Below are 23,013 nucleotides of genomic sequence, written 5' to 3'. Positions count from 1 at the left end.
TGCTATCCACCAGCCTCCTGTATCTCTTGAGGGCTCCAGCAGAGAGATCATTCTATTATACTTTCTGACTTTAGGTCTTCCTGCTTTAATGTATGTGTTTTTAGGTCTCCCCACTTCTTTTTAAAGTCACTTTAATATTAATATAGTGCATTCATTATTAAAGTGAGAGCGTAGACACCCCTGTAATAATCACAGCAGATGTGAAAATACATGGTCGTCTAAAGACCATAAGAAGCTGCTGGGTGATTTACCTTAATTTTAACTTTAAATCTAACTTTATTTACTTCTTTAAAGTACTTAATGTAACTTTATTAAGTACTTAAAACTAAAAATATCAGTTGTGGATGGTCTGCCCTTTGGGCTTTTACACATTGCTGTGCATTTGTTTTCTGTTCAGTCATTTCTGATGAGCTAGATAAAAAAAAACACCTAGTTCTGAGTTTTCATATTGGTTGAGCACTTTTTCATGTTTTCATGCAATAGCCTATTGAAGATCTAAGAGTTGGCAATTATCATTGTGTATATCATTGTGTGTGGCCAGCTTAAACGGCTGTCACTGAAATCATTGACACCCTACACAGAGTATACTCACAAGACCATACAATGAACAGTTTACAGAGGGCTTCTACAGCTTTGCTGTAAAGACCACTCCTTTGATTAGCAACAAAGATACAAAAGACAAGACTGAGCTTGCTATGGACCAATAAATTATGTTGTTTATTTGGGGAATATATGAAAAATAAAGAAGAGATATTTACAGGTTATGATTATGTACATTACCAAAACTTAATGCTATGAAGGCTAAATTTTAGAGCTAAGTACTATATGAGAAGCATATGTTGCCAAAATATGTGCTATGAGAGATGAATGGTACTGTAAAGGAGGCTTTGTCAGACAGGGTTCCTTCAGAGGTATTTAGGCATTCTTTGATCAGTGGACAGTGATGGATAGATCTCCTGAAAGACCTTCAGAGTAAGAGACCTGTACCCTGGCCTCCAGTATAGGGGGATGCTTTTCCCGCAAACCACTTAATACTGTATATGAGTCAATATTTTATCTAAAAAAAAGGGGCACTTCTTGCAAAGGAACCCTACATTGATCAACAATGTAGGGGGACACTTCTTCACTGACCACCAGTCTAAGGGGTCTGTGTTTCTTTTTTGCCATTAATAATAATAATAATAATAATAATAATACTTTCATTTGATGATTATTACTGAAAATCAGGAGGGAGTTAAAGTGATACTAAAAATACTGTTTAATTGACATTGCCCCTTCTATTTCTGTATGTGGATGATAGCACTTTAATTATTTAAAACGGGGTTCCACTCAAATTTTTAACTTAATCTTACCCCCTTCAGTTAATTGCATAGATGTTCAAATGCCGCACTAAATTTTTTTTTATCGCTGTAATTACCTTTATATTGTACTTTATTGTGGCGCTTCCTGTCTCTCCTCCCATGGGAGTAGGCGTGTTTATTGCCTTTCCCCGGCGCCGCACTGTCTCTTGGGAGGTTAGTGTCAGGCTTCCCAAGATTCCGTGTGGGAACAATGATCATGCGTGTGAACAAGCTGTGAATGAACAGCATTCACCGCATCCAGGAAATCAATGCTTGTGGGCTTCACATGCCCACAAGCAAGATGGAAACAGCCAGCATCACATTTTTAAAGTTATTCTTCAGTACGAAAACAGACAGAGGCGGAAATATTACACCCAAACTATGAATATTATTTTGGGATTAGCAAAGTGTCTCAATGACCTAAAAAAAAAAAAAAGATTGGTCGCCGGCACGCAGAGTCAAATAACAGTCTGTAACTTTGTTTTTGTGGTTTAACAACTTGGATGGGGATAGGGAGGTTATGGGATGCCTGCTTGACTGTAAAAAGAACTTCAGGGACAAACTTCCTATGTACAACTTCTTCAACTTCTTCCTCCTGCACACACTTGCTCTACTTTGCACCATTTCTGCTGGTTCCCTCTTGAGGGAACATGATAGCCTCCTTGTCAGTTTAGTAGTGGCCCATTACAGGCAGGAACTCACAGTCCCTAAAAAGTAGCACATATATGGAGTGAAACAGCATGTACCCTTTCCTTCTTTCCTCTGTGGCCGCTGATCCCAGCACCACCTCTTCAGGCAATGCTAGCCCACCTGGATGCAGCTGCCTCTTTCATCAGCCCTCCCAGCTGCCTCTCTACACCAGTCCACCCCACTGATTTTTCACTAGTCAACCCTGCTGACTCTCTGGAGATCTCTCAGGGAAAAGGTAGAGGACTTAAGCCCACCACTGTCTACAAGGGAAACTGGCAACAGGTGTCAGTCTCTGCCCTTTGTTAGCTCCCACCAGTGTTGCTCTACTTACTCTGTTCTCTCTTTGCTCCCGTGCCTCCAGGAAAGCTTCTTTCCTTGTGTCTTTGGCAGGATCCTTCCAGCGTCCGAGACCCGGCCCAAGGCAGGACACCCCCCAGGCTAGGGTGTTCCCCTTAAGACCATGACAGCTTCCTCAACACTGTATCTCCATCTTCCACCCAACTCCCTGATGGCATGGCCCATGTCTGTTTATGGGGTAGTCCCATCCCCCTGTCAGCCCACTTCTGGGGATTGGCTGAGGCCCCATAAATATAAATGGCAGCCCCCCTAGCCCCCACCCTCTAGTTCTAGAAGGTTCTCCAACCTTCCAGACACCAGGGGAGGCACCAGAGAGCTGCCAAGATGAGTCATCCAGGCCTGGCCTCTAATAACCTTGACCCAATTTAGTGACTCAGGTTATTCCTGGCCTAAATATATATTTATCTACTCTACCAATACTAGTAGTATACACACTAAAGGGTGCTACAAATATTTGAAATTGAATCTTTATTATTTTGTGGAAATAGCATGGTGTGGGCGGGTAGAATACAGAAAACAAATGTCATAATAATAATAGAGTGAGTATGAACAGCATGTAATACAGCATTTATTGATCGTTGTTGCGGTCCCTGCCTCCCCCCTTATTTCCCTGCACCCCAAAGCCCATGGCCGCCCCGCCCGCACATAGCCCACATCACCTTTGTGCTGGGCACCAGGGAGCTGCTTCCCTGCTGTGTGTACAATCCCATTCTCCCGGCCGAGCGCCGGGCATTCTGCCTCCTGCCAGGCCTGCATGTGTATTACATGCAGGTATGGCTGGCGTCACATGCTCTCCCCTCCGGTCCCTCCAGGCAATGTGCGATCATGCTCTTCCCACACTCCGTGCCTGCTGGGGACAAAGGCCACGCTTCCTGTTCGGGACCAGAACAGAGGGGGTGGGGCTTGTTGCCTGGGCAACCCGACGCCAGACCGGGGGTTGCCTGGACACCAGCATGCCGCCACAGCTCTGGAGATACCAGAGCGGGGACTCTGGGTACTCAGAGTCCTCCTGGTTTCTTCTCTCTCCCCTCCCCTCTGTGTTGTCCTGGACTATGGCCAGAAGGCTGTAGGGGAAGGAGGGGGGCCAAATGTCCACTAGGATTGATGCGGCGATCCGAACGGAAGTGGAAGTGGGTACCTATCATAACCGTTTACCTGTCCCGCCCCCAAAAAAAATTAAGTGGCAAAACTTAACAATTATTTTAAAAAAATTCTGTTTTATTAAGTTTTGCACACAATACAAGACATAAAACAAAACAGTAACCCAGCAGGCAACATGCCACCGGGTTGGCCTCACAGGGCCAACAACAAGAACTAACATAGTTCAATCTATTCCAATCCCATTCCCCCCACCCCCCCTCCCAACTGACCAGTGACCAAGGTTACCATCCATATATATATACGCACCATAACATTATTACAAAGATTTATCATGCCTTTTTTCTTTTCTTTTTAAATAGATAGTTACTTATTCAGGAACGTGGTTACATTTTTTGTGTCTCATGAGGGGAACACCAACAATAGCATTTACCTATGTTATCAATATATCATATATTTCCAGTATAAACAACATTTCTCAGTAGTATTGATTTAGCCCACTGTATCTGAAGAATCCAGCCAAGCCTGCCACACCTTTTTAAATTTCTTTTCACAACCTCTGGATCTGTACGTTGCTTTGTATAGAGGTATTACAGAGTTAATCAGACCCTTCCAGTACAGTAATGAAGGCGCGATTGTTTTTTTTCATTTTAATATAATAGCCTTTCTACCATAAAACAACGTAATATTTAACAGGGTGCGGTGAGCTCTAGATGGAACTACCTCTTCCACCAACCCAATTAGGCAGACCCTCGGAGTCAAAGGGACTGGGATACTAAGTAGCTTCAAGAGACATTCAGTAATCCCTAACCAGAAAGTTTGAATATGAGTGCAACTCCAAAAAATATGCTCTCTGTCAGCCGGGGAATGAGAGCATCTCCAGCATTGGCTATTAGTGGATGGATATATGCGGGATAACCTGGCAGGGGTAAAATAAATACGATGAAGGAACTTGAAGTGAATTAGGCGATCTCTTGCGGACACTAAGTATTGAAAGGGATAATCCCACATATCCTCCCAATCCTCCCCTTGTATATCAGTAATTTCTTTCTCCCAACGTTCCCTACATCTGGTTATACCTGGTGGCGTTCTTTTGAAAAGAGATTTATACACTGTTGACAAAGGTTTAACCAGCCCTTCCTCAGTCAAAAGAGTCTCTAGCGCTGATGGTATTGATTCTATTCTTTTGCCATCGAACTGCGCCTGGAATGCATGGCGCAGTTGCAAATAGTGGAAAAAGAAGGAATTTGGTAAATTATGTCTGGCCTTCAGATGATCAAATGTGCACAGCTCCCCCTCTCTGGTGACATCTCCCAACACCTTAACACCCCCACGCACCCACACCATGGGGTCTGGGAGTGAGTAAAAGTGAGGCAAGGCTGGGTTCATCCACAGCGGAGCTGATGGGGTAACTCCCAAATAGCTGGGGGACATCAAGGTGGTGGTAACTTCCCATGCCCTAATAGTCGCTTTCATCGAGGTAGTCAAAGGCAGACAAGATTTCGAGCCTCTGTAGAGGGCCAATCTCAGACTCTCATAGGATTCCAAGTGCGCCGCTTCCAAAACAGTGGCGGAGTCCCCGGCATCCGCCATCAGCCATCGCCTGGCAACCACCATCTGGCCAGCTAAATAATATTTATGCCAGTCGGGTAAAGCTAAACCCCCCTGACCCCAGGGTTCCTGAAGTATTTTGATACTAATACGAGGTGCCTGCGGAGACCATAAGAAAGAACCTAAAATACTGTTTAATGTTTTGAAAAAGGAATTTGGTATCCATAAAGGGGAATGACGTATAAAGTATAGCATAACCGGGAGAAACTTCATTTTTATAAGGCTAACCCGCCCTATCAAAGAGAGAGGTAATTTCTGCCAAGCTTGTGTTTTTAATTTGAGTTTGTTAACCAGGGGGGTAAGATTTAGAGATGTATAGTCTTGAATACAAGCTGTTATTTTCACTCCCAAATAGGTAATTGAGTAGACCCATTGCAATGGTAGTGTGTCATCCTGAAGCGTTCTAGCCTCCGGACCTAATGGCAGAATGGATGATTTGCTCCAATTTACACGTAGGCCCGAGAAAGTAGCAAACCTATCCAGTATCGACAGGGCTGCTTTTAGTGACGGACCCAGATCCTGAAGGAATAGGAGCAGATCATCTGCATATAAGGCTACACACTCATCAATGTTACCTACCCGAATCGCACCTACCAACTCAGATCTTCTAAGTGCCCTTGCTATTGGTTCCATCATCAGAGCAAATAGAAAAGGGGAGAGCGGGCACCCCTGCCTAGTACCCCTTCCTATTGGGAAATAGTCAGAAACATTAATTCCTAACCGAATTGCTTTTTTTGGAGTGCTGTACAACAACTTTATCCATTGACAGAAACCTGGACCAAACCCCATGACCTCCAGCACCCTGTGCATATACTGCCAGTCCACAGAGTCAAAGGCCTTTTCAATGTCTATAGAGACTACGACCTTGGCCGGGGACTCTGTGGTACCTAACTGTAAGTGTGTGAATAGTCTCCGCAAATTCGTATCTGTCGATTTGCCCGGAATAAAGCCTGTCTGATCAATGTCTACCAGGGTATCAATAACCCTGGCCAACCTTGACACGAGCACCTTAGCGAGAATCTTCAAATCTGTATTGAGTAACGCTATTAGGCGATATGAGGAGCACTCTAATGGGTCCTTGCCGGGCTTCAGAAGAAGGACCATATAGGCTTCCATCATGGAGGCCGGTAAGGACCCCTGCTGCTGACAGTATTTAAAAAGCTTATTTATCCTAGGGGCCAGCTGTGACATGTAAACTTTATAAAAGTCTGCGGGAAATCCATCTGGATGCGGAGCTTTATGGGGAGGGAAAGCAAGTATAGCTGTTTCAATTTCTAATATAGAAATGGTGTCATCTAAAAGGGCAGCATCAGTCTCCGACAGTCTGGGCATGGATAGGCTCTGCAATAATTCTTCCAGCTCCTCCTTATCATACTCAGGGATAGGTGAATACAGGGATCTGTAAAAATTCACAAATTCCTCCAGTACCTTATCGGGGTCAGACACCAACCCTCCGCCCCCCTTCCTAACTGGGATACTAACCGAGACCCTTTGATCAGCTGCTAAATTAGCCAGAAGTTTACCGTTTTTGTCACCTTCAGCAAAAATATTTTCGGACCTGTGTTTTGCTTCCGTATGAGCTAGATCAGAGAAGTGTAATGCCACCAGTCTCCTGTTTTCTAATAATGACGTATAAGTGGCCTCCGAGGGAGAGTCTGCATGTGCTTTAGCACTCTCCCGCTCTTTGGCCAGAAGAAGCTCACCCTCTGCATTATGCTCCCTTCTAGCTGCCTTAATGGCAGATATGCATTCACCTCTTCATACTGCCTTAAAAGTGTCCCACACCACAGAGGGATCAGCCGAGTCTACATTGGTAGCCCAATAGGTATCCACAGCAGTCTAGACTTGAGCGGCCACCTGTTCCTCCTGTAACCAACCTGGTGCCAGTCTCCATCCCCCTTTCCTCCCCCCGAAGGGGAAGGCTAGGGTAACCAAGAGTGGGTTATGGTCAGAAAGTCCCCCAGCCAAATATTCTGAATCGTAGGGGTATCTTAATATAGAGGCATTCCCAAACGCCAGGTCAATTCTTGCCAAAGATTTATGTGTTAATGATAGATGAGAGTATGAAGTGGCATCCGGGTGCCCCCACCTCCATATTTCAGTTAAACCTACCACAGCTGCCCAGGTGGATAGATCAACTGAAGCTGGCCTAGAGACATTAGTGGAGTCTAACTCTGGGTCTAGTATGGCATTGTAATCTCCCATGAGAAGCACTGGGAGATGCAAGTAAGGCGCCAGTGTCACCAATAAGTCATATAACAATTGTACCTGTACCTTACTAACAAAGTTGTTTGACAATAAATCTCCAGTACAATAGCCACATATCTTCCTCCCACATCTGTAATCACCTGATGCACCGTACATGAAATCGCCTTACTGATTAGAATAGAAACTCCCTTAGCATATGTAGAGTAGGTGGAGTGGAATGCCCTTTGAATCCATGGTTTACGCAAAGACAAAATTTTACTACCCTCCAGGTGCGTTTCTTGAAGGAGGACAATATGTGGCTTCACCTGTCTCAAATTCTGAAATACTTTAGCCCTCTTAAATTTGTTGTTTAATCCCCTCACATTCCACAAAACAATTTGTAATCTACTAGTCATCATAATAGCGAAAAATATCTGTGGTTAAGAGTACCCTCAATGTTACTGTAACCATTACTGAATACATTTTGCATATGGGCATGCAGAGATCATTAGACAAAGGTGCATCATTAATATATATTCTTTGGCCTTGTTTACCCCCTCCCTCCCCTGATGTTATACCAGAAACTAAAAAACAAAACTGGTCTGGCATGCAGCTTTAGCCCTGAAACAAAAAAACCCTGGAAAGTTCAACCTGAAGTGTCGAAAGCTCGGCATTGGACAAAAAGAAAAACAAACACTTTTCTTTGGTGTTTCCTACTTAAAGCTCCACGATCTGTCCACAAGCTTAAAAGTTCAGGCGATCGACCATCTAACCAAGGTGTGACTCATGTGTGTGAGTAGCGGAAAAGAAAATCAAAATTGATAACTCACCAAGTCAGAAAGTATGATCCGTGTTAAATGACTTTCTCACCTTACACATCAATTACAAGCGGATAACTGTAGATGAGCTCGGTGGGTCAGTGGGGTATAAATATGTAGAGTCGCAGGTCACCCCGCACACAGGAAGGACAGACATGAGTGTGTCATCCAATCAAGGACTGAGAGGAAACCCCCTGGGAATAAAATGAGAGCCAGCAGAGAAAAAAAAGAAAAAATCCCATACAAAAGAGTGATAGAACAAGAAACAAAAAAAATAAAAATAAAAATTCTCTTCTCTTCATTCTTCCCTTTTTCTTCCTCATAAAATAACAGGTCATATGCAATTCTTGCTGCACTATAAGATGGTGATGCTTATCACAGGCGTCTTGCGGGTTGTCAAAGAACTTCACCGTGCCCTGAAACTGCACTCGGAGACGACTGGGGTATAGCATGCTGTATTTCAATTCACGGTCTCTAAGCCTCTTCTTCACATCCGTGAAACACCAACATCGTCTTTGCGTCTCCACCGAGAAATCAGGAAACAGCATAATACGAGCATTCTCAAATTTAAGCTCCTTATGTTTCCTTGCTTCCGCCAACAACATATCCCGATCCCTATAATTGAGGAATCTTACCAGAAAGGGTCTAGGTGGGGCGCCTGAGGGCCTAGAGCCAGTGGGAACCCTGTGCGCTCTTTCAGCAACATATGTAGGAGGGAGGTCTCCCAATGCTAACAGGGACTTGAAGAATTGCTCCACAAAAGCAGTAGTAGCAGTCCCCTCAGCCCCTTCAGGCAACCCCACCACCCGCACATTTTTTCTCCTCTGACGGTCTTCCACATCATCTGCTCTGTGCTGTAACGATCTCACCATGACTTTAAGGTCCTCTAGCTGCGATCCCTGGGCATGAGAAGCATCCTCCACTCCGGATATACGATCCTCTGCTGTAGTCAGTCTGCCCCTGATCTTATCAAGATCATGGCGGATAAGGTTACATTCCGATGCAAGCAGATCTATGCGTCCCATGAGTTCTGACTTTGACGCAGCTATGGCTTCCAGGATGGGACCTGTGACTGCTGCAGTGTCCACCTCTATCTCCCGGGAAGGGAGAGAGATATCCTCCAGCCCCTGTGAAGCAGAGCTGCCCTGCTGCGCCATCTTCACCGCCGAGTGTGTGGCGCGCTGTGATGAGGAGACAAGAGCAGAGAGGGAGTGGGCGGAGCTACCCACCATGCTTCCTTGAGAACGGAGATTCTGCTGTTCCAGTGGCGGCTGCATACGCTGTGCTTGCGGCTTCTTGGAAGTGGATGATGGCATCTCGATGTGCCCAGTTACCTCCGCCAGCAGTGTGTCACAAATAGGAGATGCAGTGACCGGTCGAACGGCTTTGAACAGGATGATGAACCGGGGGATAGCTGGAGCGCTCAAGAAACACGTCCGGCTGCAATTACATCAGGCCACGCCCCTGGCAAAAATTAACAAGGGGGGTGGGAGGCAGACAAGCAGAATTTCCTCCTTTGGGTGAAGTTCCACTTTAAATCCCTGAAACTTTTTGTAGATGTACGTATCAGTCATATGACTACCTCACCTGCACTGTTTATGAGCAAACACCAATGACATTCATTTGTTTTACCTAAAACATGCCTAAACCTGAAATTTTAAATAGAATATAATGATGCTTTTCAGTCCTTAGATGTGCTGGCTTTATTTATTTATTTATTTATTTATTTTTGGAAAGAGGAACTGCAGTCTGCTCACATAATTTGTAATAAACACATCTTTGCCATTCTGAAGCTTCTCCCCAACCACTTTGCATATTATTTTATATATACTGTGATTCTGTACTTGCCAAATATGCTGCAGAAATCTCCCTCCACTGAGTCTGGCTGCAACCATTTTAACTGTGGGCAGCTGAACCTGCTTCCTGTTCACTTCCTGGATTTACACAGACACAGAGGCGCACCTCCAGCTCTGCAGCTCTGATTGGCCCTCTTATGACTCTTCCCCCCTCCCTTCCTGGCAAACTCTCACGAGAGTGAGAGAGCTGTGCATGATGTCATAAGCCTAGGATTTTTACCAGACAAGAAACAGGAAGTGGGCTGTATTTACTTGCAGAAAAAAAATGTTTTACTATTCAAAGTTAAAACAACAAGGGCAGAGGATTTAATAGATGGAAAGATGAAAAATTACTGAAGTTCCTGAAGTTTAAGTACTGTTTTTTTTTCACCTGGGGATTTTTCAAGTAACACACTTTCAGCCGGATGAAAACATTAATTTAATTTACTGTACCAGTATAACAGTAACAGGATGGGGCTATGGAACCATGCCCCTCTCCTATTCTTCATAACATAGAGGGGTTTGGTTCTGTAGAAATAGATGAGAGCAATGTAACTGATAACAGTACGCACAGGCAGAGTACACAGGAAGTCATAAGCATTCTAGTAAGACCAACAGGTATTTTTTGTGCTTGTCAGACATATTTAACAACATTCTTTCAATGGTAAATTTTACAGACCAAAAGGGGCAAATCAAACTAGAATAAAAAGGATTTTTAACATACTTTTGATGACAAACCTATCATTCAACAGTTACATGCTGTATGAAACAAGATGTGGAAATGAGAAATGACACCCCCACTACTGAAGCTGAAGAAACTGAAGATTTGCTTTAAAATAAAAAAAAATACATCTAAGAAAGTCCTATTGCTGTATAATGCATATGTGTTTCTTACTGAGATTGTAGCAAATTGCCCATTTACTTGCTATGCTTGGATGCAGGTGCAGGCCCCTTAACCACTTAACTATAGCCCTGGAAGAATTTACCCCCTTCCTGACCAGAGCACTTTTTGCGATTTGGCACTGCACCGCTTTAACTGATGATTGCGCGGTCGTGCGACTTGGCTCCCAAACAAAATTTACGTCCTTTTTTCCCCACAAATAGAGCTTTCTTTTGGTGGTATTTGATCACCTCTGCGGTTTTTCTTTTTTGCGCTATAAACAAAAAAAGAGCGACAATTTTGAAAAAAACGCATTATTTTTTACATTTTGCTATAATAAATACCCCCCAAAAATATATAAAAAAACATTTTTTTCCACAGTTTAGGCACATACGTATTCTTCTACATATTTTTGGTAAAAAAAATCGCAATAAGCGTTTATTGATTGGTTTGCGCAAAAGTTATAGCGTTTACAAAATAGGGGATAGTTTTATGGCATTTTTATTAATATTTTTTTTTTTTATTAGTAATGGCGGTGATCAGCGCTTTTTATCATGACTGCGACATTATGGCGGACACATCGGAAATTTTTGACACATTTTTGGGACCATTGTCATTTATACAGCAATCAGTGCTATACAAATGCACTGATTCCTGCGTAAATAACACTGGCAGTGAAGGGGTTAACCACCATGTGGCAGTGTAGGGGTTAAGTGTGTCCTGGGGAGTGTTTCTAACTGTGGGGGGGGGGCTGTGTGTAGTACATCACTGATCTCTGCTCCCGATCACAGGGAGCAGAGATCAGTGACACTGTCATTAGGCAGAACGGGGAGATGCTTGTTTACATTAGCATCTCCCCGTTCTTTCTCTCCGTGAGACGATCGCGGGTATCCCCGCGGACATCGAGTCCGCGGGACCCGCGACCTGACTCATGGAGCTTGCTGCGGGCACAAGCGCAGGCCGCCTCTTAAAAGGCAACGTACAGGTACGTGCGTGATTCTGCCTGTACGAGCCCTTCTGCCGCAGTATATCTGTGTGAGGCGGTCGGCAAGCGGTTAAACATCTTTTCCCACAACTCCCTGGATTCCTGGACATGCCCAGGAAAGATAAATTCCTCTACACCTGTCCCTCAGCAGCTCAGAGAGGCTATGTCTGATGAGGCAAAGGTATCAGGGCAAGAGATTGGCAGCCAGGTAAGCAGAACTCCTTTGCTAGAATTGGCATGCAGGAAGCTGGGTGGGAGCATAATAGCTCACTTCTGCAGAAGACCCAGCTATTGTGGAGAGCTCTTCCCCGATTGCTACCACACTATTCTAGTTCCAGCAGGGTGACCCTTTGTCCTTACATCCCTCTAGCTGTTCATCTGTGTTACTAGAGCTACCCTGGATGTCACTGAGAGCGATGCTGTTTAAGAGGATAGTCGCAAGTAGCTGTTTGTGTTCTGAACTGGCTTACTAAAGTAGTGATTCTTAGCTAGACTCTCTGATTCAAACATTGCTGTAAAGAATTTATGTTTGTACTGCTTTTATAATCTGTTTGGTATTACTCTGTAGTGTATACATGCTCTTTGCCATCCTGAACCTATTTTGCATCATTGATTCCAACTTTGCACATGTTTAGTAAGCTTCTCTTACTCCCTCTCTGATCATTCTGCTGATTACCTACAGTGCATCCGGAAAGTATTCACAGCGCTTCACTTTTTACACATTTTGTTATGTTACAGCCTTATTCCAAAATAGATTAAATGTATTATTTTACTCAAAATTCTACAAACAATACCGCATAATGACAACATGAAAGAAGTTTGTTTGAAACCTTTGCAAGTTTATTAAAAATTAAAAAACAAAAACAATCACATGTACATAAGTATTCACAGCCTTTGCCATGACACTTAAAATTGAGCTCAGGTGCATCCTGTTTCTACTGATCATCCTTGAGGCTGGGTTCACACTGGTGCGACACGACAGCCGTCCTACTTTGGATCCGACTTTGCCCTGCGACATGAAGCCGGCATGTGTCCGACTTTCAATGAACGGGGATCCGACTTGGATCCCCGCCAATGCCGGCACTGTGTTTGGTATGAATCTTTAGGGGGGAACTACGCGCCAAATTTTAAATAAAAAACCGGCATGGGTTCCCCCTCCAGAAGCATACCAGGCCCTTGGGTCTGGTATGGACCTTGAGGGGAACCCCCTACGCCGAAAAAACGGCGTGGGGGGTCGTCCCCAATCCATACCAGACCCTTATCCGAGCATGCAGCCCGGCCGGACAGGAAAGGGGGTGGGGACGAGCGAGCGCCCCCTCCTGAACCATACCAGGCCGCATGCCCTCAACATGGGGGGTGGTGCCTTGGGGGAGGGGGCGCGCTGCGGCCCCCCCACCCCAAAGCACCTTGTCCCCATGTTGATGAGGACAAGGGCCTCTTCCCGACAACCCTGGCCGTTGGTTGTCGGGGTCTGCGGGCGGGGGGCTTATCGGAATCCGGGAGCCCCCTTTAATAAGGGAGCCCCCAGATCCCGGCCCCCCACCCTATGTGAATGAGTATGGGGTACAGCGTACCCCTACCCATTCACCTAGGAAAAAAGTGTCAATTTAAAAAAAAACACTACACAGATTTTTAAAGCATTTTATTAGACAGCTCCGGGGGTCTTCTTCCGACTTCGGGGGTCTCTCCGGTTCTTCTCCACGCTCTCCGGATCTTCTGCCGGGCTCCTCCGCTCTCTTCTGCTCTTTTGCCGCTCTTTTGCTAAAGCGGAGGAGCCTGGTCTTCAATCTTCTGCCTTCTGCCTTCTGCCCTCTTCTCCTGATGTTGACACGACGCTCTCTGGGGCTAGAATGCTCTCTGTGCGCTCTGCTCTGACTTATATAGGCGGTGACCCCGCCCCCTTATGCCGTCACAGTCCCTGGGCATGCTGGGACTATGACGGCATAAGGGGGCGTGGTCATCGGGTGATGACCACGCCCCCTAAAACGTCACAGTCCCAGCATGCCCAGGGACTGTGACGGCATAAGGGGGCGGGGTCACCGCCTATATAAGTCAGAGCAGAGCGCATAAGGGTAAGGGTCTGGTATGGATTGGGGGGACCCCCCACGCCGCTTTTTCGGCGTAGGGGGTTCCCCTCAAGTTCCATACCAGACCCAAGGGCCTGGTATGCTCTTGGAGGGGGAACCCATGCCGGATTTTTATCTAAAATTTGGCGCGGAGTTCCCCCTCAAGATGATCTGAGCACAAGTCGCGTGCCGAAGTCGGATCATGCGAGACGGCAATCCGACTTTGATCCGACTTCAATGATAGTCAATAGGCTGAAGTAGGATCAAAGTCGGACCAAAGTAGTACAGGGAGCATTTCTAAAGTCGGAACGACTTGTGTCGGACCAGTTAGGACAGCTCCCATAGGGAAACATTAAATTTCACACGTCATGCGACATGAGCTCCCAATGTCGGAGCGTTTGTCGGACCAGTGTGAACCCAGCCTGAGATGTTTCTACAAGTTGATTGGAGTCTACCTGTGGTAAATTCAGTTGATTGAACATGATTGCAAAAGGCACAGACCTGTCTATATAAGGTCCCACAGTTAACAGTGCATGTCAGAGAACTAACCAAGTCATGAAGTCCAAGAAATTGTCTGCAGACCTCCAAGACAGGATTGTATCGAGGCACAGATCTGGGGAAGGGTATAGAAAAATGTCTTTCAGCATTGAAGGTCCCAATGAGCACAGTGGCCTCCATCATCTGTACACGGAAGAAGTTTGGAACCACAAGATCTCTTCCTAGAGTGGCCAAAGTGAGTGATCAGAGGAGAAGCACCTTAGTCAGGGAGGTGACCAAGAACCCGATGGTCACTCTGACAAAGCTCCAGCAATTCTCTGTGGAGAGAAGAGAACCTTCTAGAAGAACAAACATCTCTGCAGCACTTCATCAATCAGGCCTGCATGGTAGAATTGCCAGACGGAAACCACTCCTCAGCAAATGGCACATGACAGCCCATTTGAGGTTTTCCAAAAGGCACCTGAAGGACTCTCGAACCATAAGAAACAAAATTCTCTGGACTGATGAAACAAAGATTGAACTCTTTGGCCTGAATGGCAAGCGTCATGTCTGGAGGAAGCCAGGCACTGCTCATCACCTGGCCAATACCATCCCTACAGTGAAGCATGGTGGTGGCATGATCATGCTATGGAGATGTTTTTCAGCGGCAGGAACTGGAAAACCTAGTCAGGATAGAGGGGAAGATGTGCCAAGTTTGTAGCATCATACCCAAAAAGACTTGTGGCTGTAATTGGTGCCAAAGGTGCTTCAACAAAGTATTGGGCAAAGGCTGTGAATACTTACTGTATGTACATGTGATTTCTTTTCAGTTTTTTATTTTTAATAAATCTGCAAAGATTTCAAACAAATTTCTTTCATGTTTTCTTTATGGGGTATTGTTTGTAGAATTTTGAGGAAAATCATTAATTTAATCCATTTTGGAATAAGGCTGTAACATAACAAAATGTGGAAAAAGTAAAGCACTCTGAATACTTTCTGGATGCACTGTATTCTATTAAAGGGTAACCAACTGAAAAGAGAAAGCTGCAAATAAGTCCATTTGTACTTTAAATCTGTATACCTATCTGAATATTATGTGTATAACATTGCAATTTTATACACATTTGTTCCACGAAAGTTATATATATCACCTTATTACCAGCAGCTGTAGGATAGGCATTTAGCGCTAACTATTTTTGTTGTACTATCTGAATATTAACATTATACATTTTAGATAATCCCATAAGTGACTGGGTAAACCAAGCATAATTATTGCCAAGTCTTTAACATATGCATTATATAGCCTATGCATGTTATATGTAGCAGAGAACCACTTATTTTTCTTAAATCCAATACCAGAGAAATATATTTGTAGATCTTAGCTGAGCTGTTTCGTAGGTCATTGTGGTTTGCTTTGTATTAATGTTTTAAATGTATTTGCTTAATAGCTAAAGTAGTATGTTTTGCCTGATTTCCTTTTCATACGTGGCAGATTCAATCAGGTCTTCTCTTATATAAATTGTGTTCATAAAGTTATGTTTTTCTACATAAAGCATATAAAGCACTTAGCTACTAAGCATAAATGGTTATGAAGTCTTGATCCAGACAAGGTTTCATCACATGAATTTCTGCCATGGTCCCAACTAAACGGAAACAAATCACATTACTAAATAAACAAAGAAATAATAAGAAAATTCAACAATACCCTGGGTGCGTGTGTGTGCTTCTCTTTGTGTGTGTTAGCATGTGTGTACCCTTACTCTTTTGTGAAAACTGTATTATATTTTCAGAATTAACAATCAGCAATAAAATCCTGCATATTTCTTTCAGCACAGATTTCCATCATAAAAACTTGCAAGTGCCAATATTTTATTTGACAGGGCTTCTGCTTTCAGAAAGTGTACAGTTATTTGGGGGTTCTAAGCAATTTCCCCCCAGAGCAGTGTTGCCAACCCTCTGTTTTAGGGACAGTTTTATAAAAAATAGGACACTTTTCTCCAATCCATAATTGCCAATGAACAGGAGCAAGCTCTAGTAAGCAGAGTACTGGCAATCTGTGTCAAGCTGCTTAAAATATAAAATATAAACAAACACCGCACTTGGCTTATTGACAAATCAAAAAAATATATAAATCAAACATAAAATTATACAAAGTCCCACAAATGTGAAAAAAGTGCTTGTGCTCAATTCCAAAATAGGCATATAAGTGCTCCACTGCTTGGTGTTCAGAGCAGGTGCCCCACATGGATGTAAACTCACCCTAAATGTTGACCACCTATCTCTAGTGTGGTCACTTGCACTTTGTGGGGAAAGAGACCTCTGGATGGTATCTTTACTGGCCGGTCACACTGCAATTACTGCAATGGTGGGCAGAGAAATGACAGAGGGAGGAGCCTATAGCGTAAAACCGTATTTTAATGGTTAAAAGTTACAAAAAGCAAACGTAGGTTCACTTACATGTTCTGGTGCCTAAAGCCTGGCACCCGGTGTGTTCAGCACGTGTTTATTAAGGGAATAGTCTGGCTGGCATCCACTGGTTACCGCTTACTTGCAGTATTGGCTCGGGTCAAGCTGCTGCCTCTACCTCTCATCCTCCTTCTCCCTCTCTCCCTCAACCCTTTAGGCCGCTTCAGCGTACATCTCTCTACCACGTTCAGTGAATCCTGTCTGCTACTGTGTGGAGCTTGTCTTTGTTACAAAGAGAACATGGGTGAGCCTCACAGCAAAATGTCTGAAATGTGGCAAAATGGGTGTTAAGGCAGGGCAGAAGTTACTAAACCTACGTTTATGGAAAGGAAGAGAGAAAGAAGTCTATGGAAGGACACGAGAGCAGCACATCAACCACATAACATAACAGGAGTACTTCACCCATGCTGACTCCCCTCCAGTCTACATACATTTCCTACTGCTCACACTACATTCACACTGGAATGCAGGGGCAGATAGTTTGCTAAAACTGGACAATTAGCTGGAGCAAGTTTGTGTACCAGAACACTGGTTGTGTCCAAAGTTGGCCAGAGGCTCTTTTTGCATGTAACCAATCATTCAGATGAGCAGTTATATGTGAACAGCAGCACAAGCCATTGATTTGTAGAGAGTAGAGAACTGACAGCTGTTGCAAACACTCGTTGGCCACACACAGTATTTGCAAACAGCTTTACAACCACTGCCAATAATCTACTGATTCTTGCTGGTGGCTGCCCCTGGATGAATCCTTATTCTCCCTAAGTCTGGTTTCACACTTGTCCACTGCATTAATGATGTTAGGGCAAATGATTGACTGTGAATGGTCTACCAGCATGCTGGTAGAGCCCCTGGATGAATCCTTATTCTCCCTAAGTCTGGTTTCACACTTGTCCACTGCATTAATGATGTTAGGGCAAATGATTGACTGTGAATGGTCTACCAGCGTGCTGAACAAAAAAAGTGAACAGATTCCTTCATCCACACAAATGAGGTGGATGGAACACCCCCCCCCCCCCCAAAACATTGTGTTCTGTCATAACATACTGATCAGTGGCTGTGAATACTGATCGACAAATGTTTTCCAATGGAAGTCTAAAGGCCCATACACATGATCGGACTTTTTGACAACAAACATACAAATTAGCTGTTTTAAGGCAACATCCGACCGTGTGTACGCTCCATCGGACAAACTTTTTCAGTTTTCATCAGACTTTTGTTGGCTGTGCGAACGGACAAACTTTCCAGCAACAAAAGTCTAATGGAGCAATGTCCGATCGTGTATACACAAAGCCATCGGACTTTTGTACAAACTATAGTTCCTGCCCACGAGAATGTTTCCAGTGCGATCCCATTGCGCTGGTTCTCTGCGACAGGGTACTGTACATCTCGTGCTCGCTGCAATAGGAAAAACACATTTTCCTATTGCAGCGAGTGCGAGGGGGAATTCCCCTCCAGGAGTATACCAGGCCCTTAGGTCTGGTATGAATTTTATGGGGAACCCCTTACGCCGAATAAACGTTGTGGGGTCCCCCCAAAGTCCATACCAGACCCTTATCCGAACACGCAGCCTGGCCGGTCAGGAAAGGGGGTGGGGATGAGCGAGCGCCCCCCCGAACCGTGCCAGGCCACATGCCCTCAACATGGGGGGTGGACGCTTTGGGGCAGAGGGGTGCCCTGTGGCCTCCCACCCCAAAGCACCTTGTCCCCATGTTGATGAGGACAGGGGCCTCTTCCCGACAACCCTGGCTGTTGGTTGTCGGGGTCTACGGGCGGAGGGCTTATCGGAATCGGGGAGCCCCCTTTAATAAGGAGGCCCCCAGATCCTGGCCCCCACCCTATGTGAATGAGTAGGGGTACATCATACCCCTACTCATTCACCTGGGGAAAAGAAGTGTCAATAAAAAAACACTACACAGGTTTTTAAAGCAATTTATTAGGCAGCTCCGGGGGTCTTCTTCCAACTTCGGGGGTCTCTTCCGACTTCTCCGCTCTCTCTGGCCTCTTCTCCTGGTGTCCGGTTCTTCACCCACTTTCCGGCCTCTTCTCCCGCTCTCCGGCCTCTTCTCGAGGTCTCCGGTTCTTCTCCCGCTTTCCGGTTCTTTTGCCGGGCTCCTCTGCTATCTTCTGCTCTTTTGCTGCTCTTTTGCTAGCGGTGGTGTGGTCTTCTTCGTCATCTTGTTCCCTCTTCTCTTCTTCTGATGTTGACATGACATCTTTCCTGCTGTAATGCTGTGTGCGTGGTGCGCAACAACCTATTTAGGCATGGGACGTGGTCACTGGGTGATGTCACCCAGTGACTCCACCCCTTATGATGTCATAGTCCGGGGCATGATGGGACTGTGACATCATAAGGGGCGGGGTCACCGGGTGACATCACCCGGTGACCATGCCCCATGCCTATATAAGTCGTTGCGCACCACGCACACAGCATTACAGCGGGAGAGAGCATCGTGTCAACATCGGAAGAAGAGTGGAGTTTCCCCTCATGATTCATACCAAACACCGGTCGGCAATCCTTGTCGCTCATCGCGAAAGGAAAAATTTGTTTTCTCCTTTCGCGATCAGCGAGCCAGCTCGGTGCTGGCTCCCATGACAGGGCTCGCAGGTGTCAAATCTCGCCAATAACCGGTGAGATTGACACAATATCATGGTCACCTACTGTACAAACACGCGTGCTCAGAACCAATGCAGATCAGACAACAATACAGAAGTTGACCAAAGGGTGGTGGTAAAGAGCTGAAAAACCACGTGATTTGGTGAAAGTTGGATGAAAAAGTCCTGCCGTGTGCATGCTTAATTAGTTTATGGCCAACGCCCTTTGTACAAAAATCCACGGGAAAGTTTGTACAAAGTCCTATCGTGTGTATGAGGCTTAACAATCAACTTCTGTCAAGGAGTGAGGGCCACACATGGATCAAAATTTGTCCACTACCTGCTGAACTGTCCAGCTCTCGCTCTGTCTATGGCCTGCTTTAGTGTGTTATGGTGCGTCCGCGGCTCTTTAACCATGTTATCGGCTGTGTCCAATGTAAACAAGGAAGTGCCGGTAATTGGGGCTCCTCACACTGACAAAGTGTGATGAGAAGAGAGCCGATCAGCGGCATCTCCTCACAGGGGACAGCTAGGAATGTAATCAGGGCACTGATCATCAGAGCCCTGATTACAATAATGTGAAATAGTGTCACAAATCAGTGCCCACCAATGCCAGCTATCAGTGCCCATCAGTGGCAGCAATCAGTGCCCACCACTGCCCACAAGTTCCACCAATCAGTGCCCATTAGCGATGCCAGTCAGTGCTCTCAATCAGTGCTGCCCATCAATGCCTATCACTGCTATCAATCAATGGCCATCAGTAATGCCCATCAGTGCCACCCATCAATGCCCATCAGTACCGCCTATCCATGCCGCCTATCAGTGCCCACCAGTGCCGCCTATTAGTGCCCATCAGTGCCACCTAACAGTGCCCATCAGTGCCGCCTATCGGTGCTCATCAGTGCCACATATCAGTGCCACCTATCAGTGCCCATAAGTGCAGCATATTAGTGCCTCCTCATCAGTGCCACTTAATCAGTGCCCATAAATGCCCCTTCATCAGTGCCCATAAGTGCCACCTCATCAATGCCCACCAGTTCAGCCTATCAGTGCCCATCAGTGCCGCCTCATCAGCCCACATCAGTGAAGGCGAAAAATTACTTAGTTACAAAATTTACTGACAGAAAAGAAGTAAAAAACATTTTTTTCCCAAATTTTTGGTATTTTTTTTGTAAAAAATAAAAAACCCAGCAGTGATTAAATACCACCAAAAGAAAGCTCTATTTGTGTGAAGAAAATGATAAAAAATTTGTTTGGGTACAGTGTAGCATGACCACGTCATTCAAAGTGTGACAGCGCTGAAAGCTAAAAAAGGCTCTGAGGAAGAAGGTAAACCTTCGCACATCCTCTCTTCAGGACCTGGAGACTGCGATCAGAGGACGGACTGTCACAAGTCAAAGATTATTACAAGCGTGATTTTCTTTCTACCTTTGTGAGTAGTTTTTAACAATGTTTTTTTTTAAATAAATGTATCAAAGGATAATGCACAAGGCTGGTGTGCCCTCTCTTTTCTGTTTTCCCATCTGAAAAATGGCCTGGGCAGGGAGGGGGTGTAAGTGCTCGGTAGGCAAGTGGTTAAAGAATCCTATCCTGCTTCCAACTAATACACTGGGGGTTATTTACGAAAGGCAAATCCACTTTACACTACAAGTGCAAACTACAAGTGCAAAGTGCACTTGAAATTGCACTGAAAGTGCACTTGGAAGTGCAGTCGCTGTAGATCCGAGGGGGACATGCAAGGAAGATAAAAAAAACAGCATTTTAACTTGCACATGACTGGATGATAAAATCAGCAGAGCTTCCCCTCATTTCAGATCTACCCCTCAGATTTACAGCAACTGCACTTCCAAGTGTACTTTCAGTGCAATTTCAAGTGCACTTTGCACTTGTAGTTTGCACTTGTAGTGCAAAGTGGATTTGCCTTTCGTAAAAGACCCCCACTGTGTTTTTACTTTATCCGTCAGCCCATCTCCTACAGTTATTAACTTTTGTATCACTTGACCCTCCCTCTTAGATTGTAAGCTCTAATGAGCAGGGCCCTCTGATTCCTCTTGTACCAAATTGTATTGTAAATGTAATGTCTGTCTTCATTTTGTAAGTGCTGCGCAAACTGTTGGCGCTATATAAATCCTGTATAATAATAATAATAATAATAAAAGTAGATTGTATAGTCCTGACAGCTACACTCAATTCATAAAGTTATAACAGCAGAATAAGGATCTTTATTTTATCAATGTGACTGTTTCATTTCTAAAGGTCATTGGGCTTGAATGAAAAAAACTGTCACTTTTTTGAAAATAAGGATTTTTATCCTGGTGTGTCCGCTTTGTGAATTGAGCCTTGTATACTGTGCAATATATTACATAGACCTTAAAGCAGAGTTCCAGTCATATTTGTCTTTATTAAAAGTCAGCAGCTACAAAAAGTGTAGCTGCTAACTTTTAATAAACAGCCACTGACCTGTCCCACAGTCCAGCAGTGCACTCACCTGCGCTGTGTTGTTCCCGTGTCCTCCCGCGGCAGTGGCAACATCTCTGCTACGGGCACCCAACTGTGACAGCTTGCTGCTTCACAGCCGGGTGCCCACTGCGCATGAGCGAGCGGCGCTGCGCTCCGTGACTGGTCCCGAAGTCTTCTAGGACTTGTCATATGTCCCAGAAGACTTCGGGAGGGAAAGCTTCTGCTTCCGGTCGCCTAGGCTGAACGGAACGTAAGTGGGAGCAGGTACCTGTCAAATTCGGGTACCTACCCCCCCCCCCCCCAGTTTGCCAGTTTGCCAGGGGCCAGCTCAATTTCAATCCATCTATGGCATTTCCCACTTAACAGACATTAAGCCAACAATCAACCTTTGTCAAACGGGAAAGTTGTAAAATTTTCATTCAATCACTGGCTGCAACACTGATCAGTGCATTCTAAGAGAAGAGGAGTCTCCATTTGCAGAGTACAATAACACAGCTGGGAGGATTCCTCCATCCACCTTGGTTGTGTGGATGGGGACATCCATTTGTTTTTTTTTTTTTTATCAGCCCTCTGGCTGATTGAAAGAAAAACATCCATGTCCATATGTCTGATTAACCACTTGCCGACCGCTGCACGAAAATTTATGTCGGCAGAATGGCACTGTCAGGCACATGGGCATACATGTACATCCCTTTAAATTTGCCACCGTGTGACCCTGCCGCGAGCTCCGTGAGTGTGATCGCGGGTCCCGTGGACTCGATGTCCGTGGGGATACCCGCGATCGTCTCACTGAGAGGAAGAATGGGGAAATGCTAATGTAAACAAGCATTTCCCCCATTCTGCCTAATGACACTGACACTGATCACAGCTCCCTGTGATCGGTAGTGGTGATCAGTGTCGTGTCAAACTTAGCCCATCCCCCCTACAGTTAGAATCACTCCCTAGGACACACTTAACCCCTGCAGCTCCCCCTCCTGGTTAACCCCTTCACTGCCAGTCACATTTACACATTTACACAGTAATCAATGAATTTTTAATCGCACTGATCGCTGTATAAATGTGAATAAAATAGCATCAAAAGTGTCCAATCTGTCCGCCATAATGTTGCAGTTATGATAAAAATCGCTATTCACCCCCATTACTAGCAAAAA

The sequence above is a fragment of the Aquarana catesbeiana genome, linkage group LG02, assembly GCF_042186555.1.
Source record: "Aquarana catesbeiana isolate 2022-GZ linkage group LG02, ASM4218655v1, whole genome shotgun sequence".
Taxonomy (NCBI): Eukaryota; Metazoa; Chordata; class Amphibia; order Anura; family Ranidae; genus Aquarana; species Aquarana catesbeiana.
This window is presented reverse-complemented; position numbering follows the sequence as displayed.